Raw genomic sequence first — 17,293 nt, forward strand, 5'->3', positions numbered from 1 at the left:
TCCGGCCGAAAATGCAAATTACCCTTTCGCTACAGAAAACATATGCAAAGAAAGAGCTACAAATATGCTACTGCTTAATATCCCAAGTTCAGAAGATGGCTTTGAAGAAAAAAACACGAAAAAAATAGTATGCGTAACCGTAGTACTAGCAAAAACTTGACTGTGGAGATTTACAATTGGAAGGTTAGTTGAAAGGTCTGTTTTCTCTTGCACTAAAATAAAGCGATACTACAACTCTTATGAAGGCCCGTGTACTTCTGCTTCAATCATTCTGAAAGCTGGCCTTTGTGCGGTGCATTTCAGAGCAAGGAATTCTGTGAAACTTCGCACAGCAACGTTTTCCTTTCGAGTGCTTCTCTTCCGATCCCTTGAAGGTAATTTTCAGACACGAAGCATCCCCATCTTGGCTTTCGACTTTTAGCCGTTGGCGACACGGACTTAGGGAAGTGACGAGCGCAACATGATTTAAATTAAATTATGGGGTTTTAGGTGCCAAAACCGCGATGCGGTTGTGAGGCACGTCGCAATAGAGGACTACGAATTAATTTTCACTCCCTGGGGTTCATTAATGTGAACCTAAATATAAGCCCCCATCCAAATGCGGTCACCGTGACAGGGATTCGATTCCGCGACTTCGTGCTTAGCAGCGCCACACCAGAGCCCACGGCGGTCGCGTGACATGACCAGCTGAGGAGTAGCGTTAGCCATCCGCGAAGGCCAACACGCACACAAACTACTGACGGTCTTCACGGATTCCTAGCAAGCCTGCCGCAACTTCCTACAGGGAAGAATCAGAATACATCCTGCATAAGCCCTAGCCCAAATACTCGGTAAGGACACTGAGAACATCACCACCCAAACCATCATCTAGATACCGGGCCACACTAGCATCATGGGTAACCTGCAGGCTGACAGAGCAGCTCGAGGATTCGTACATAACTGATGTAATCGAGAGTTTGACGGAAGACTGTCTGGTCGGGATGACACATGACAAAGAAAGGCGTACACCGACCAAGTAAACTTATTAAAAGACAAAGCGTTTCAGCTTCCCCACAAACGCCTTGTTCACAATGCTTGTGAACAAGGCTTCACGCCGGCTGCAGAAGACCCGGACCCTGTCGACCTCGAGTATTAAGCCATCGTGAACTACCACAGTGGGAGTCGCTTGCGATATCCACCACACCATCGAAATCTAAAGACAGAGGATGGCGCTGCCTGGCGTAGGCTCCAGACAGGCGCTTACACGAACATACACATATTACGTCGCATACACCCCACAGCCTACAGGGACGAATGCCTGTGGTGCGCGGCCACGCCAACTCCATACCACATTACGTGGGAGTGCACGCTACACAACATAGAGCACCACGACACACGAGGAAGCAATGGGAGGCGCTGCTGTGCAGCTCGGCCCTCGACGACCAGCCCTAGCTGATCCAGAGAGCTGAAAAGATGGCAAGAGCTAGCGGAGCCCTGGACCAGGGGCCCGACCATTAGTGATTATTCTGATTATTTTTTTGATAAATTTTATCTATCCTATCCTGAGGAGTAGCATCGATTTAAATGCGAGATTGTGAGTTCTCGCCAATAGGCGCCCCGGCAAGACGACAAGGCAATTTGGAAAGCTGGCTGCTGAAACAAATACCTGCCGCTCTGTGGCCTCGGTCTGAAAAGACCGGGCTTCAGGACACTAATAAAGTTTTGTGAATGAATGAATGTGGTATCACCTTTGTGCGACATTGACAATGCACACGTAGTGAAGCCGAACTTGTGTTTACAGGTTATGTCCGCACGGGCACAGCTCGTCCTCGGTAGGAGCTGTAGAAACTTTCAACGACGACCCTGCGAGACTTGATCTCAGTAGGGAAAGGGCGTGGTGCTTGAATTGTGTTGAAATTCTTCCGGTGTACTTCTATGGTATCTTTCGCGGTAATTATCGCTGTTAACTGCTTTGCACAAAGACGACTGTGTGCTCTTGTCAAGCAGTAAAACTTCATTTGGGCCTAGTTGGTACATAATTCTGAACTTAAACTTACAGCGCAAACACCTCAGACGAACCGCAAAAGAAAGATGCGACACACACTGGCGCTGACTAAGAACTTCTTTATTTCTTCATCGCGGATGCTTATATAAACCTTAGGCCACACAACCGCGCAGGCGCACAGATTACATTACTGAGATCTGCCAAATTATCTCATACCCAAACGTAGAAATTCAAATCGAGATGGGTGCAGAGACAAAGATGTTTCACTTATGCAATTATCGCCTTCTCTTCTTATGTGGTAGGCTTCTAAGGCATGCCGCAGATGCTCATTCTTGCTTTTGCCAAGAATCAACGTCCGATCAAGTCGCGCCTCACAATCCGCCTCTTTCATGGCGCTACGGCGCATGCGCCCTGCCCTAGCGGATTAGTCGCGAAACGTTTTGGAAGGGTCGCGCGCGTGGCCGCGCGCCGGGAAGTCCCCCGAAAAAATAAAGAAAGAAAGCGCTCGGACGCGCGCTGCTACAAACACTCGTGCCGTGTACCGCGTTGAAACTCTACTGGTAGCTCGACATCGGTACGGTGCCGAAAACGTGCGTAGCGTAAGACCGCAACTCCACTTTAAAAGAGAAACCGGCCAGGGCATCGTTCGAGTTGTCGGGACTGCACCGTGAGCCAGGTAGCTGCCGCCTTTCATGAATGACTCGCTTATTTAACAAAAAAACTATGCCTTACACTTGGGCGACACTTAAGTACATCACATTGCTGACGAAGCCTTCTTGCAGCATCGGTCCTCACTTGCTGGTGGTGGCAGCGCGCTCCATACTGTACGTACTTGTAAGGCCCGCAACACTGGGTCGATACGAGACCGACAAGACGCTCACTCCAATGATTGACCGACTATTGTGCGTCACTGAAACCTTTTTATCATATCAGGTTGACAACGACGCAACCGACGAGCGCGGTTTGTACTGCGACAGGTGTTCTTGTCGAAGGCACCGGCAAAATCAACGTGCCGACCATCGTTCGACCGAACCCCGCGCGATCGGCCGTCGAACCGACAACACAATAGAAACAGCGTCTTCACTTCCATATATAATTAATCGTGCTCAAAATGGGTCAAGCACGCCTGCCAAGTTGAAATGCACAAGCTTTAACCCTCTCAAGCCATGCCCACGAAGGTTGAGCCAATGTCCATCCTGTTCAGCGAAGGTTAACCTGGCGCCGTCGAGTTCGTGCACTCGCTACCGGCGGACCTGAACTGAAATGTGAGCAGTTAGGTCGAACGAAACTGCTTTTATAGTTCAATTCTGGACTTAGCGATTTGAAATCAGCTACACTTCACTTCGCACGGCGCGTACACAATAACCGGTGAGCGGCGACACAGCGCTGTGCCAACATCTGTACGTCACCGTACATGTAGGCTGTTGGCCGCATACGCTACGTAAATGGGTGGGCCTGCACGTGTTGCTTTGCCGACATATTTCTCAATTTCAGAGATGCACTGTTTGCCTCTGCGTCACGTGGCAAACAAGAGACGGTGTATTCGGTATACAGCAGCATAAACAACCGCCTCGCTCATTTATACCAACGCCGTGTGAGCGATGGCATCCGCGCGTTTTCGTGAGAGAACAGCATGGCCTACGTATGAGCACTTATGCGAGCACTGTTTTCTCTAATAATGCTCTATGGCACGCTAAAACTGTAAGTATGATGGAGATAAAGAAAAGCGAGAATGAATTAATTAACAGCCCGTAATATATTTATCTGTATCACAGTTGCCGTTGTTTAAGTGGTTCTGCCGCTCATACTGACTCGACTCATGGCGTAACAACATGGCACATATGCGCAGATATGCATGTTTTGCTACATTTTGGCACTGTTTCATATCAACGATGGACCTTTTCCAGAATATTTGACGATGACAACGACCTGCGGCTGTAGATATCGATGTAAACAAGTGCACCCTTTTTAATAAATCCGACGCAGAAGGTTGCGCTCGAAGACTTTTTGAATATGCGAAATATCTAAATAATCAGTAAAAAGAATACGAAAAGTGATGTCCAAGTGCAGAAATCAGCGACAAATCCCAAGGCAGCCGTGCCGCCAAACGGAACTCAGTGTGCCCTTATCGGCCGCTCTGTTTGCAGAACAGCGCACACAGGCCTGCTCAACCAGTAGTCAGTGAGTGCTACATGGCTCCAGGAACAACATGCTGTCCCGAAGAAGCCATTAGTAATGATTCGCCATCCACGAAACGAACAACCAACGCGCACTCAACGTGGGCGCACGTGCACAAATCAACCGGCGAGAGCCCCGGGACCCTTCCAAAACGTTTTCAGCGGCGTGCAGCAGAGGGCAGCACAGGAAAATGAAAGAGGCGGATTGCTGCAACAGTTTATATGCGCAACAAGGTGCGCTCCTCTATCTACGTTTTTGTTTACTTTTTGCGCATGCTCCCTGTGTCGCACATTGACGCGACGCCCTGTCTGGCCAACGTACGTCTTGCCACATGAGAGTGGAATGGCATAAACCACGCCGACGGCGCACGACACGTAGGAGGCGCCATGCCGAATTCGGCATCCTCCTCTGCTCCCTCCGCAGGTGCGGGAGCATAGCTTTGAAAGCTTGTTAGGCGCAGAGAACGCCAAAGAAACACGATGCCTGCAAGCAACTTTCTTGAGTTGATGGGTGACCTTATGCACATAAAGGACCGCCGCAGGCCTTCGCGTTTCACGTTCGGCGGCCCGCCTTTGTGTGGTTTTTCTTCTCTGAATCAGAGCTTCCACCACGGCAGTCAAAAGCGACATAGGGAACCCAGCTGCCAGAAGTCGGCTGATCTGATTATCAAAACTTTCCTGCATCTTGTGCACACACGAACTCTTAAGAGCCAATTCCATACATGACGACACAATGCCTCTTTTCACTATTTTCGAGTGCGCAGACTTAAAGGACAGAAGTTCCTTTTTCGCACGGGGTTGATACGCCCAACACACATGGCTTTCGCTGAACTCAAGCTTCAGTTCCAAGAACTACAGTACACTGTTTTGTGGACTCTCGTGAGTAAACACAACACCTTGTCCATGTACCTTAAAATAATCTAAAACCTTATTGATCGTATCCTCGTAGGACGAGTCAAGCGATAAGAATGCAAAAAAAAAAATCATCGACATATCTAAAAACTTTTAAAACTTTCCGCTCAATAAAAGCATGGTCTAAAGAATGGTCCACACTAGACAAAAGAATATCGACAAGAACGGGAGTAACACATGACCCAATACAAACACCATTCCGTCGTAATACGGTTGGTCATCAAAAACAATTATATTAACTCAAAGGTAATATTCCAAAAGACTTAGAAATTACCAACTGAAAGTCCGGCATGATTCTGGAGCGATATCGTACCACTATGCTCAATACATTCATGTACCGAAGACGTGAGTTCACGCTGTGGAACTGAATAGAATCAATCTTCAATATCAACAGGAAAACCAAACCCACATTCTTATTCCCAAGCAAGAACTGCATTACGCCATTCGAGTTCTTTGTTCGGAAAGGGTCGTTCACTGTTAGTAATTTTAAATTCTTTTGCAGGAATTGGCTCACATTCTTCTGCCAACAACCAGATTCACTAATAATGGCCCTGAATGGGAAATCTGGCTTGTGGGTCTCAGCGTTAAAATATACCGATAGGCACCTGCCCCTACTGCTCTCTATGCTTTTTGCAAGCGGCATCAGTTCCAATTTTTTTACAAAAGTCAATAAACTTTGTTTTTACCCTAACTGCGCTTTTCTTATATGAACAAAGTTTTTAGCACAGCCTGCAACTCTTTCTCGTTAAAGATGCCCTTCTCGACGACACCAAACCCACCTTCTTTATCTGCTTCCAAAAGGCAGGGGTCGGTATCTTTTAGGAAAAACAACGTTCTTCGAACACTGACATCAGAACAACGTGAAGGTCTTTTAAGCACTACCTTATCCAAACGCTCGACACCTTCAAGAAGGCAGCGATCACGGACTTCTTGAGTCGCCTTGGAAGCAACATTTATATTAATAGCTATGAGTTCATGAGCAGGGACACTAGAAGGAACACAGAACTTAGGGGCTTTCACTCGCAAACGGTTAACATCATCAGGCAGAACAGCGTTACCAAGTACCTTAACACTTATTGTTTCCTCTAGGGTAATTTTTTCACCAGATCTACACAAAATCTTTAACCTGCAATTCCACCTTGCTTCCGGGAGCAGAGCCGCAAGGCGAATATAAGATCGGTACTTCTTAAGAGCTATCCACTCGGGGTCAGCAACATGGCAAACAGAACAAAGCCAGTTCTTGAAAAGTCGGATTTGCCGCCACAGTTCCGAGCGTAAAAGTTTACGCAGTCTCTTGACATGGCCCCACGAAGCAGACACAGGTCTGAACAAGGCACTCACATCTGTCGGCACAAGTCCTTTGCGTAGGGAGAACTCGCAAAGTCTTTCTGGTCTTTCTTATGATGTAGAAGATTTATTTTATTCAGTTCCACAGCGTGAACTCCTGTCTTCGGTACATGAATGTGTTGAGCATAGTGGTGCAATCTCGTTCCAGAAACATGCCAGACTTTCAGTGGGTAATTTTTTAAGTCCTTAAAATATTACCTTCGAGTTACTCTTATTCTTTTTGATGACCAACCGTATATACAACGGAACGGTGTTTGTATTAGGTCATGTGTTGCTCCCGTTCTTGTCGATATGCTTTTGTCTAGTGTGGACCATTCTTTAGACCATGCTTTTATTGAGCGGAAAGTTTTAAAAGTGTTTAGATATGTCGATGATTTTTTTGCATTCTCATCGCTTGACTCGTCCTACCAGGATACGATCAATAAGGTTTTCGATTATTTTAAGGTACATGGACAAGGTGTTGTGTTTACTCACGAGAGTCCACAAAACAGTGTACTGTAGTTCTTGGAACTGAAGCTTGAGTTCAGTGAAAGCCATGTGTGTTGGGCGTATCAACCCCGTGCGAAAAAGGAACTTCTGTCCTTTAAGTCTGCGCACTCGAAAATAGTGAAAAAAGGTATTGTGTCGTCATGTATGGAATTGGCTCTTAAGAGTTCGTGTGTGCACAAGATGCAAGAAAGTTTTGATAATTAGATCAGCCGACTTATGGCAGCTGGGTTCCCTATGTCGCTTTTGACTGCCGTGGCTAAAACTCTGATTCAGAGAAGAAAAACCACAAAAAGGCCGGCCGCCGAACGTGAAACGCAAAGGCCTGCGGCGGTCCCTTATGTACATAAGGTCACCCATCAACTCAAGAAAGTTGCTCGCAGGCATCGTGTTTCTTTGGCGTTCTCTGCGCCTAACAAGCTTTCAAAGCTATGTTCCCGCATCTGCGGAGAGAGCAGAGGAGGACGCCGAATTCGGCATGGTGCCTCATACGTGTCGTGCGCTGTCGGCGTGGTTTATGCCATTCCACTCTCATGTGGTAAGACGTACATACGTTGGCCAGATAGGGCGTTGCGTCAATGAGCGACTCAGGGAACATGCGCAAAAAGTAAACAAAAACGTAGATAGAGGAGCGCACCTTGTTGCGCATATAAACTCTTGCAGCAATTGTCAGGCGCGACTTGATCGGACGTCGATTCTTGGCAAAAGCAAGAATGAGCATGCGCGGCTTGCCTTAGAGGCCTACCACATAAAAAGACAAGGTGATAATTGCGTCAGCGACACATCTTTGTCTCTGCACCCATCTGAATTTGAATTTCTACGTTTGCGTAAGAGATACTTTGGCAGATCTCAGTAATGAAATCTGTGCGCCTGCGTGGTTGTGTGGCCTAAGGTGTACATATGCATCGACGACGAAGAAATAGGTTGTTAGTCAGCGCCAGTGTATGTCGTATCTTCCTTTTGTGGCTCGTCTGAGGTGTTTGCGCTGTTAGTTTAAGTTCTTGACAAGCAGCCACTATGAAAATCAGCTTTTCCTTACATCCTACGCCATCAATCCTTTTTTATGAAAAGCGATGCATTGTTTATATTACAATTGTAATACTACTATGGTTAAACTTGGCACGTCTTGAGGGTCATTCAAAAGACAAGAAGAAAAAGCGGACTTTTCTTTCTTACACGAGCCGTCACGACTATGATGCTGGTTTTGAAAGAAGGGAGTATTGGTTGTTGTTTAATAAGTGTACACAGATGGGAAGGTTGGCTCAATTAGCGCCAGCATCTGCTGTGCACAGTGGAGAGCCATTTCCGTATAAATAATAACACACATGCACGAAAAGCGAACATTCCAAGTATAGAAAAATTAACGTAAATGAGAAAGAGAAAAAAAAAAACAGGGCCGCAGGAGGGACTCATATGCACCCACGTTAAGTAAAACTTAGTGTACCCGGGTCAAATAAACCGCTACGTGTAACACACGAACGTAATTTTTGAAGTAGCCTTGGCGTCAAACACTCAGTTTGCGTACACATCATAAGACATCTGGGGATCAAATAAAACTAATAAGGCTGCTGATTACGAGAGAATCCCGTAGGGCCATCGAGGCACGACTCTGCGGGGAGCAGCAGACGTGTCCCAGAGTGCCTCGGACTGGTCCCCTCTTTTTGGGCGAAATAAAGAGTTCACCACCACCACCATTTTGACACAAGCTACACAATGCGAAACGTAGAGACCACTTACTGAAGCGGAGAGAAAGTCAAATGAAGGGCCAGTTGGCGCACCCAAAAGAGATCACTTTTCATGTCAAGCAGCACTACCAAGAAAGCACACCTCATAAGGAAGGGTGTTTCAAAACGATGAGCGTCTTGAAAGAAGACCAAGAACCACAACACTAAAATGTTTTGTTCACACTCGAAAGCTAATTCCACAAAAGAACCAAGGAAAAGAAACGTCTTCGAAATCTCGCAGATTAGACACGAGACGGCCCTTACCATGTTACAGGGGATGCAATCACTCAATACTGAGCGGTACCGTTGTCGTTCCTCCCACCGTCGATCGTTGTTCGCGTCTCCAGTTTCAATTGTTATCCATCCAATGGCGAAAAAAACAATCGCTTCACAACAATACGTCAGTCGAGAATTCACACGATAAGCGCAGGGACTCCTTCGCGCAAGCTCTCCCACACAAAGTCAGCAGTCGATGGGGGCCACGGCTTCAGGGAGCGTTATCACAGCGCATTCAGTGCTGACCTCGCGAATCGGCGTGCACAGTGACGTGGGCGCGCATCCCATGTCACTCGCCATGGTTTCACTGTTTCTTGGCGTGCCTGCTTTCACCGACGAAGGTCCGGCGGAAGCGTCCTCCAGCTGCGCGTCTGCGTTCCGGGAACCGCGCCGATAACATCGGGCGTCGAAGGGGCGGCCACTCTTTGTCCGAGCGGCTGCTGCACCGGCGGCGCCGACCGCGACCAGTTTTTCCAGTTTACGGAACGGCGGCGCGGCCCACGAAGGCGCTGGAATGACGCGGCGCCCGGCCTCGGAGAGCTGCCGCCAGTATGGTCCCCTCCCCGCTTTTATCTCGTTGCAGGGGATCGCACGCCGGTTCCGGCCCTCCTCCGAGTTTTCGTGCCAACCGAGGTGCCTGCTCGGGGCGCAGCGTGTCTGCTGCAAGCTTGCAGGTCAGGGGCGCGCAGCGGCCGAACCGTCGCGCGCGGTTCGTGCCCGGGCCTGCCCCGGCTCTCGGGGTTATCGCAGCCGCCATCCTCACGGCTGCGACCGCTTGATCGTCTGCTCGCGACTGTGCGGCGCCGCTGGTGAAGCGCGACTGGGTGCGCGGAGCATGCGCTCGTCTCTGATGGGCGTTATGATCCCGCAGTGATGGGCGGGAACGATTTTTGACGACTCTCGATGCCTTTGTCCCTGCACCACATCGGCCTTACCGGCACATGGCGCAGTTGATCGACGCTGCGTTAAAAGATTGAACCAGCGAGGCCTCCACCAGCTCCACCACTGAAACCGAGCTCGCCAGGAGCACCAGAAAAGGTCGCCGGAAATCAGTGGACGGCAATGACGATAAAGCGTAGTCGAATGAATCTGAACGCCATGGCCTATACCGACGGCTAGTGTAGCCGCGATCTGCTGCCGTATCCGTGCAGTATTCCGACTTCGTCACACATTTTGTCGCGGGCATTTCCATCTTGCGTAGCAGCGGGGCACGCTCGGTGTTAATATCCTGCATTGAGTATTAAAATTCGATTATTCATAGTTCAAATCAAGTGCAATATTTAAAACAAAGAAAGTAAGGGTTCATTAACGTGTGAGTACCTCCAAATTTGCCTTATAGACATACGTTCTACTTCCCAGGTGCTAAAAATAAAGTTACTCATTAGCGAAATTTCTGTTTACTGCACTGAAATTCACGTTATTAAGGCAAGGTATGCACAACTCGCCCACAGGGACTTTAAATAATGGCACGCTCGCTACGATATCACCTTTTTATTAAAATTTGCATAGTTGTAAAGATTTGTAATGGTGTAGTGTGGCCTAGAGGTGGGTTAGACAACTGATGACGATGGGCTCATGCGATTGCATCCAGATTTTCTGGAAAAGAGAGAATAAGGTTGGTAAATTTTGGGTACCTTCATGACGCTTGATAGCGCTGCACGTGCGGTGCAATTGATTTCGCCGTTCCCGAAAGTCAAATATGTGCAGGTCGTAAATTCCTTGTTTTCGATGTCTTTCAAAGGTACATTTTTCTCTCTCTTATATTTTTTGTGCGCAATTTCAGTCGACGAGAATGACCAAGCTCTGGGTTCTTCAGTTTCTGCAATACAGCAGTAATAGCTACACCCTCTGCCACAGTCGATGGAAAGAAGCTGCGTAGCCGTCAAGAAAACCCACGCATCCGGTATGCAGCTGCACAGCTTTCTGCGAACAGACCTAACAGTCCGTGTACATATCCGGTTGTGCTAAACGTGCCTGTATTTCGTTGGCCTACTTCATCTCTGTGTTCTCGTTATCTCTGCAGTGCTTGTTTGTGGCGTCTCTGCTTGCTTAGCCTAGGAAAGCGCCCGGTACTTATGGCGACGAGACACATTCCTATTGTAATGGATACATCGTTTTCGAAAGGGTCATTTTCCAAGCCTGCAATGATATCCAGCACATTTCAGCGAACGAAACAAATATGTCAATGGAGAAAGAAAAAATTGAGCCATACGAGACATAACTGCTTTTTAAAACTTACTTTTGCCGCAACCCGCCCCCCTCCAAAAGAAAAGGCATAATCAAATGCTTTGCAGCCTTAAAGGGACACTAAAGGTTACCAGAAAGTCAAGTTAAAGTGATAAAGCAATGCTTTAGAACGTCTAAGGCGTCAATATAATCGCAAACAGAGCTTTAGTAACCGAGAAATTGACGTAAATGCATGACACGATTTGAGACCCCCAGCGACATTCCGGTACTAGCCCGATGACGAAAGCACTCCTCATCATAATTTATGTCACTAGTACTCAACTACTCGTATTAAAAAGATAATTTCATTAGATTATAAGACGGAAGAAAATGCTACTTGTCTACTTCTATTCGATTCTAAGAAAAAATAACATTTTGACGTTACCCTTGAATAGTATGGGTGATCGAAAGGTTTCGTTTTCGCTCGACTCTGCGCGCTCGACTTCGCGCCGCGCGCGCTTTGGAGTTTCAGTTGTTTCTTTATCGCGTCATGCTGCGGTTGGTCCTGCTGGCTCGCGAAACTTGCATTTGGAACAAGCAGCGAGAATGCCACGTCCATGTGATGTCCTGGGATGCGCGAACGGTCCGCGGAACTTGGCCAAGGGCAGTTGCAGCGGCGAATCCAATGTTACTTATCACTGTGTGCCAACGACTGAACCTCTCCGTTCGAAGTGGTTAAGTGCCGTACCTCTGCCACAGCGCGCTGACAAAGAGCCGAGAAATCACATAGTGTGCTCGCTGCACTTTCCTCCAGAGGATTACGAGTTCAACGCCGACTTACTGAAGTCGCGTGAAGTGCCTATGTCGTAGTAGTATACGCAACGACGCCGGCAGCGCGAGCCCTCAACAGCACGTCACGTTCATCAGTGCTTAAATCGCTGAACTCGAGCCCAGCGTCGCGAGCTAATGTGTCGTTGTCAGGGTCATCTATTTCAACGAGCGTCGAAGTTGGCGTCATAAAATAAAGAACCAGCTTATCGTCTTGCGCTTTCCCTTCCGCTAGACACCACAGTTCCGCTTTCGCGCTACTGTCGGCTCTGTCTTGGCTCTGTTTCTGGCCGCGCGTTTGCGTTTTGTGCAGAAAAGCCGTAGCGCCGTCTGCGGGAGTCGTTTTACTCACCGACGGCGCAACGTCACTATGAGACCGTGACGTCAATACTCCCGGATCGGAGGGCGGGTGATTGGAACTGCGCTCGAGGTACGCGGAGGCTTCAGAACGCATTTTCTCTTCAAATAAGTCTCTTCTTCGCACGAAACAAGCGTTTCGAGGCTTCCCGGATTGTATTTCAACAGTCCACGTTGACTTAATATTAACCTTTAATGTCCCTTTAAATCATTCACTGTGATAGGTAGCAAGAAACCCGCCGTGGTTGCTCAGTGGCTATGGTGTTGGGCTGCTGAGCACGAGGTCGCGGGATCGAATCCCGGCCACGGCGGCCGCATTTCGATGGGGGCGAAATGCGAAAACACCCGTGTGCTTAGATTTAGGCGCACGTTAAAGAACCCCAGGTGGTCAAAATTTCCGGAGTCCTCCACTACGGCGTGCCTCATAATCAGAAAGTGGTTTTGGCACGTAAAACCCCAAATATTATTATTATTAGGTAGCAAGAATTTATCGCGCCGTTTCGCGCTACATCGATGCAGGTTTTTCACCTTTAACACGGGCGTTGTACAAGTTGGGCATAGAGCACTGCAAGGGCTCGGCAATAAGCCTGGCCCCGCACTCAGGCAGGACGAGCAGGTTTTGCTGCTGGCCGGGCTCGGTCCCGGCAGCGGGCGTCAGGCACGGCGGTGATGCGCCTTCGCAGTGGCGCGCGCCCCCATCGGCTGACCCGTCGGCCTCACTGTCTTCGCAACATTGGGGAAACTGGTCAGCGTAATCGCCGGGACAGTTGGGCTTCCTCGGGTTAAAGTTTGCGCTTAGATGAGACTCGACGTTCGAATGCACGTTCGAGAGGTGAGCGACAGCGGCCCGCCGGACAACATCGCATTAGCAGGCAATTGCCACGCATTGCGCAGACACTGCAGTAGTTTTGCTGCAAAGTGGATGTTTTTGTTTTATTGCGAAAGCAATACTGCTCGCACTTTCGGCCCATCGGTGGTCGCGGCGCCTCCTTACACAGCTGCGCGTCACGTGACCGTGTGACGTCACGCCAGACCGAGAGACGGGGCCCCAGCTCGCGGCATCGATGGTGGAGGCGAAGCCTTGCGCGCCGCTGCTGCGGCGCTACCGAGAGAGGGCGCTCACTGGTGTGACGTCACGCCAGACCGAGAGACGGGGCCCCAGCTCGCGGCATCAATGGTGAAGGCGAAGCCTTGCGCGCCGCTGCTGCTGCGCTACCGAGAGAGGGCGCTCGCTGGTGTGACGTCACGCCAGACCGAGAGACGGGGCCCCAGCTCGCGGCAGCGGTGGTATAGAGGCTAGAAGGTTATCCTAGAGCGGTGGTGGAGGCGAAGCCTTGCGCGCCGCTGCTGCGGCGCTACCGAGAGAGGGCACTCGCTGGTGTGACGATGCCATGCCTGATTGTTACTTCCGACCAGCGTGGTGTTTTCTTTTTATAATTTTTTACTTGGTCGAGGAGCAGCACTGCTTTTGCCGTCCCCTCCTCGGCGTCAGCCACAACTTCCAGAAATGCAGAGACGTAGCACTCTTCTTTCAATTTTTCAAGTTCTTCTTTGTAGGCGTCTACAGTTCTGCGCAGTTTATCATTTTCTGCTCGCAGCGCACGTTCTTTTCGTCGCCATCGCTTTTTTTCTACAAACACGCTTGACGGGTTTGAGCTCCATGGTGTTTGCGTCTTGAACGAGCGCAAAGCCTTTGTTGGTTGCCTTTTCTTCTTAGATGCGAACTTCACTGAATCTGTTAGAGCGCTTTGGTCTTCCGTTTGTGCGTCATTGTCCTCCCCTGCAGCAGGCTCTGAAAAATGCGCTCCATTGTTTTCTGAGTTAACTTGCAAGCCACCAAATGGCAAGGAACCAATCGGAATAGTACAGCCAGGACCCCGATCAGGCGCCGAGTCCTCGTTTAGTGTACCTTTACTGGCTGCCACGCCAAACAAAAAGTTGCTCATAGCGGGTCGTTCTTGGTTTCGCTGGACAAGTTCCAAACTGCAGCCGGGAACAGCTATTGGGCAAAATTCTGTGGCAGTTCCAGAAGGGTCCTCATTGAAGTTTGTCTCAACTGACTGTTCATCGTGTGGCTGCGAGCGAAGTACTTTGCTTTCAGAGAGCAGCATGCAGCCAAGCGCGCCTGTGGGCGCCGAATCTCGCTTTCGTTTTTCCGCTATGGCACACCCGGCGTCTGGCTCTCGCGAAAAGCGCTCGCTAAACAAGCTGGGGACCGCTCCAGGCTTAAGTCGACGTCGCGTTTTGCAGCTTTCCCTGAAATCGCACTCCCGAGAGTGCAAACTGCAAACTACCGAAGAGTTTGAAGTTAGTGTGGGCATCCAGTTCTCCCTAGGAATAGCCTCAAGCCATCTTTCACGCAAACTGCTGTCGACCGGTATTTCATGAAACGATATGCCGGGACGTCGGCATTGAGTGCTTGACTTACATTGCGGCACACAGCAATAAGGCATGACGACTGCAGTCTTTGTTGGACACCACGGGTAGAAGGATTCACATTTAGGAGGTCTTAAATTGATGGATTAATGACAGATAAAAGGCGCAGGAACTACGAGCGTACAGAGCCAGCATTCACCTAAACAAATCCTGCGACGAAGTACGTCTGTCAACTCGAAATACTTCACAAACTGATATTGCAAAGCAACACGTCTGCTAACTCCAACTGTCGTCGCAATATTGGTAAAGCGCGTTTAACAACTGTGTAAACCACTCTCGAAAACTTAAAAACATGTTTCATGGCATTTCTTAACACATATCGAGATTTCATTTCTTTATTCAAACATTCAAACAAAAAATGTAGCATAGCCTGTCGTCTGCGCGGCTCCGCGCAACGCGCTTCCCGCAGCCGACGTCGTCTGCTCCGCAACTACAGTGTCCGCAACCGTGCCGCCACGCGCCGCGCCTGCGGCCTCCGAGATGGCAACAGACGCCATGGTAATCTCAGAGGCCGCAGCACGTGATCTAGGTTGCAGACGTCCGCCACAAGCGGCGCTCGTTGCCTTTTCGCGGAGGAGAGTAAAGGGAGAGGGCCAGGAACCGAGTTTACGGACAACGCGGCTGGCATCTAGTAAAGGAGGCATTGGCTTGTAGGAAACTCTATGGTGGCATAGAGTTTCCTACAAAAATTTGTATGGTGGTATGCATGGGAATGCCCATAGAGTTTCCTACAAAAATTGCTAGAGGGAACTCTGGCGCTGCAGTCGTTGTCCTACCATGGGAATGATGGGAAGTACATGGATTTGTCTGATCTTCGTGCTTGTGGATTCAGACGTTCTTGTAGCTTTGTATATTAGGCTATATAAATCTTATTGTCGTATATTTCAGCGCAATCTATATTCTTCGAAGTGCAGAAGACGCGGGGAACGCGTACAAATGCTATTAATTCCCACGATTGAGCTTGTCCAGGTGGCCAAATCGAAACGCGCCAAGCGTCTCAAGGCACTGGCATGCCCACGATAAATTCATAAGGGTGTTTCATTCGCTTGTCGATACGTGCGTCCGTGGCTTAATGGTTTCAATATCAGGCTTCTGTACTAGAGTCCCTGTGCTCGAATCCTGCCGTAGGGCAATTTTAATGATGTTTATTTAATTATTTATTACGGAATACGCTGTTGAAAATGACGAGTTTCAAAAGTCACAAAGCCGTTCGAAGCCAAAAAGGACGAAGTTTAGGCAAATCCGTGTACTTCCCATAATTCCCATGCTGGGACAACCGCTCCCATTGCAGCTCCCGTAGACACTAGCGCCAGAGTTCCCTCTAGTAATTCTTGTAGGAAACTCTATGGGAATGCCGGTATATTGTGGATTCGGATTGGCATCGTTCTCGTAGAGACAGGACACCTTGAAGACGCGCTTGGCCAGTACAGTTCCGTCTGTCACAATGATTCATTTTCTACTAGAACAGCACGTGAAAAGCTGTCTTAGCTTTATTATTACGCGAAAACATGTTTTGTTTAACTATGAGAACTTGTTATTGTGTGTACGACTACATGTTACGTAAAAAGTGTCAGCGAGCCGCTGAAGTTGGAGGACAGACGACAAGGTTAGCGCTCGCTTTGGAACAGTTGGTCGTCTGTTCTTGGTTTTCTTCGCTTGGTCATGCATTGTGGGTGAGTAAAGATGTAATATGCGTGAACGGAAACATTTTATGACGATTTTACTTTGAGAACGCGTTATTTGTGTAGCCATATCCACGTTTTAGACGAAGCCTCTTACAACACCAGCCAACACGAGCCTCGCAGACACACATACCGTTATTCCCATGACGGCACGGTGCCCCGTTAAGAAACTCCTATAGACGGTGGCGCCACATTACCGTCTAGGTGTTGTAGTGAGAAACTCTATGATAGTGAGAAACTCTATGGAGTCAGTATAGTAACTCTATGCTCTATGGAGTGGAGGTTTCTGCAGTTCAGGATAGTCGCGGAGAGATGGCGCTCGCTGCCAACCTTACTTACAAGGCCACGAAATGCCCCGAGTGGCCGAATACAAGTATCTCGGGGTATGGATAAACAAAGGGCAGATGTACACGGAAAAGCACGAACAGTCTCTGATAGCAAAAGGGCGAAGAGATGCCGGGATAATGAAACATAAGGCATTGTGGGGTTACAACAGGTATGAGGTACTGAGAGGCATTTGGAAGGGAGTAATGGTGCCGGGGCTTACTTTCGGGAATGCGGTCCTGTGTTTAAGGGCAGAGGTTCAGTCGAGACTAGTAGTAAATCAGAGAGCTATGGGAAGGTTAGCACTAGGTGCCCACGGGAAAACCACAAACGAAGCAGTACAGGGAGATATGGGCTGGGCATCATTCGAAGCACGGGAAGCTCAGAGTAAAATCCTATACGAAAAACGTCTGAGGAAATTGGATGATAACAGGTGGGCAGCTAAGGTGTTTAAATACCTATACAGAAAGAGCGTTGACTCACAATGGCGGAAAAGAACTAGGAAGCTAACCAGTAAGTATGCCAGACACGAGGACGAAAAAGGACGGAGCATTAAACGACAGGTTAAAAATGCGGAAGGTAAAAATTGGATAA

At 48.8% G+C, this 17,293-nt stretch overlaps 1 protein-coding gene across 2 annotated transcripts in view; it reads right to left on the minus strand.

The window, feature by feature from the left end:
• LOC142586044 (toll-like receptor Tollo) overlaps positions 1–9,664 on the minus strand; it is a 74,809-nt gene extending 65,145 nt beyond the window's left edge. The window contains exon 1 of one of the 2 annotated variants that reach the window (XR_012829193.1): positions 8,895–9,664. The gene's annotated coding sequence lies outside the window, so the exon portion shown is untranslated. The remainder of the gene's footprint in view (positions 1–8,894) is intronic. The other variant, XM_075697275.1, reaches the window with a different exon arrangement.
• Between the last annotated feature and the right edge of the window lie 7,629 nt (positions 9,665–17,293).

Source organism: Dermacentor variabilis, chromosome 6 (genome assembly GCF_050947875.1).
Source record: "Dermacentor variabilis isolate Ectoservices chromosome 6, ASM5094787v1, whole genome shotgun sequence".
Lineage (NCBI taxonomy): Eukaryota > Metazoa > Arthropoda > Arachnida > Ixodida > Ixodidae > Dermacentor > Dermacentor variabilis.